Raw genomic sequence first — 2,500 nt, 5'->3', positions numbered from 1 at the left:
GGGGAGGGAGTGGGTGGGGTTGGGGTTGGGGTGGGGTTAGGGTGGGGGTTGGATGGGATGGGACTGGGAAGGAGTGTAGTGTGGTGTGTATGGGGTTGGGGTGTGGATGGGGTTGGGGTGAATGATGGGAAGGAGTGTGGTGTGGTGTGTATGGGGTTGGGGTGGAATAGGGTGGGGGTGTGGATGGGGATGGGTGAATGAGCTAGTGAGTGATTGTGAAGGGGAGGGGGATGGGGTATGAGAGGGGGAAGGGGAAAGGGACGGGGACCGGGGAGAGAGAGGGAGAGGGTGGGTGGGAGGGTTCGGAGGGTGAAGGGGAGGGAAAGAGAAGGGAAGGGGAAGGGGAAGGGAAAGGGGAAGGGAAGGGGAGGTGAGGGTGGATGGATGGGTGAGTAAGTGAGTGAAGAAGGGTGAAGGGTAGGGAAAGGGGAAGGGGAGGATGGATGTGTGGGTGTGGATAGGTGAGTAAGTGAATGAATGAGGGTGAAGGGTAGGGGAAAGATGAAGGAAGGGAAATAAAATGGAGAAGGGGATGCTTGCTTTCTTGTTTGCTTGCTTGCTTGCTTGGGTGGCGAGTGGCCTTTGATCGGCCTGCTAGCTTTTTGAAGTTGCTTTTTTCTCTATTAGTTACAGGATTGGTTTGTATAAAGAACAACTACTTTGTTCATGTATCTTTTGATGCTTGTAAACGTAAGAGTTCCACCAATAATGACGACTATGATGGTGATGATGGCACCTCTCTATTTATATATATGTATGTATACATGTGCACATATACCTTTATATATCTTTTATATATATATATATATATATATATATATATATATATATGCGCACAGTATACACGCCCATTAGGAAATGGGAAATACGTGTAATATTTCTTCGTTAACTTTTCTTGGTTATAAATTCGTGTAGCCAAAGGTTTTTTCTTTTTTTTTATTACGATTTCCTCCCTAGATGGGCGAAGAGAAAAACTTAATTCTTGTTCAACTTTTTCCCCTTTTCTCTCCTCGAGGAAATTTGATTTTCGGCCCCGTTTTGACCTCGCGCTGAGAGAGGGAAGAGAATTTGACCTTTTTTGCCTTCCTGAGAGAGGGAGGGAGGGGGAGAGGGAGAGGGAGAGAGAGAGAGGGAGGGGGAGAGGGAGAGGGAGAGGGAGAGGGAGAGAGAGAGAGAGAGAGAGAGAGAGAGAGAGAGAGAGAGAGAGAGAGAGAGAGAGAGAGAGAGAGAGAGAGAGAGAGAGAGAGAGAGAGAGAGAGAGAGAGAGAGAGAGAGAGAGAGAGAGAGAGAGAGAGAGAGAGAGAGAGAGAGAGAGAAAGAGAGACAGACAGACAGACAGAGACAGAGAGAGACTACCTCATAATTCTATCTGAGTGCCTGGTCACGGTGTCACCCCCTCCCCCTTATCTCTCTCTCTCTCTCTCTCTCTCTCTTGTGGCACCGCTCCTCGTTCGCCCAGTCCAATGACACGACGAGAATAGATGTTCCTCCACCACCCTCGCCCCCCCCCACCCCCCACCCCTCCAACTACCACAGTTGCCCTTCAAGGATGATCACCCCCCCCTCTCACCCTGGCCCCTTCTTTTTCCCCTTTTCATTTTCCTTCTTCCTCTAACCCTTCCATCCTCCTTCCTCCCTTCCCCTTCCTTCCTTCCTCCCTTCCCCTTCCTTCCTTCCTCCCTCCTCCTTCCTCCTCCCTTCTCCTTCCCTCCTCCCCTCCTCCTTTCCCCTTCCCTCCTCCCTACTCCTCCCCTCCTCCTTTCCCCTTCCCTCCTCCCTTTCCTTTCCCTCCTTCCTCCTACATTCCACTTCTCCTTCCCCTTCCCCTTCCATCTTCCCTCCTACCTTCCCCTTCCCACCTCCTTCCTTCCTTCCCCTTCCCTCATTCCACCATCCTCCTACCTTCCCCTTCCCTCCTCCTTCCTCTCTTCCCCTTCCCTCATTCTCCTCACTCCTCCCTTTCCCTTTCCTCCTCCTTCGTCCCTTTCCTTTCCCTCCCTCCTACCTTCCCCTTCTTTAAAAAGGTAGCACCCCTTGCTACACCCTTTCCCCTTCCCCTTCCACCTTCCCCTTCCCCTTCCCCTTCCCCCTTCCCCCTCGCGACCTCCCTCCCCCCTTCCCCCTCGCGCCCTTCTACCTTCCACCTTCCCCCTTCCCCCTCGCGCCCCCCTCCCTCCTCTTCTCGCCACACGAACCGCGATAAACAATGATTCTCACCCAGGTTGTTTCTCGGGGCTCATGCCAAACACTCGTCAACGTGTTAAAAAGAGCCCGAGTGTCGACGAGCCTACAGCCATTTAACATTCCAAGCGACCATGTGGAAGAGGAGGGAAGAAGGGAGGAAGAGAGTAAGAGAGTAAGGGAGAGGGGAGATGGGAGTAAGGGAGAAGGAGAAGGTGAACGAGAAGGTGAACGAGGAGGAAAAGGAGGAGGAAAAGGAGGAGGAGGAGAAGGAGAAGGAGAAGGAGAAGGAGAAGGAGAAGGAGAAGGAGAAGGAGGA

The 2,500-nt window shown here is 52.3% G+C and overlaps 1 protein-coding gene across 50 annotated transcripts in view; it reads left to right on the top strand.

The window, feature by feature from the left end:
- The window catches only part of LOC122262361 (CUGBP Elav-like family member 1), a 635,722-nt gene that overhangs the window by 558,779 nt on the left and 74,443 nt on the right, over window positions 1-2,500 (top strand). The gene's annotated exons all lie outside the window — the stretch shown is intronic.

Source organism: Penaeus japonicus, unplaced genomic scaffold, assembly GCF_977035675.1.
Source record: "Penaeus japonicus unplaced genomic scaffold, GWHDUDI00000001_assembly GWHDUDI00000019, whole genome shotgun sequence".
Taxonomy (NCBI): Eukaryota; Metazoa; Arthropoda; class Malacostraca; order Decapoda; family Penaeidae; genus Penaeus; species Penaeus japonicus.
Note: the sequence above shows the minus strand (reverse complement) of the source record. Positions and strands in the feature narration are given on the sequence as shown.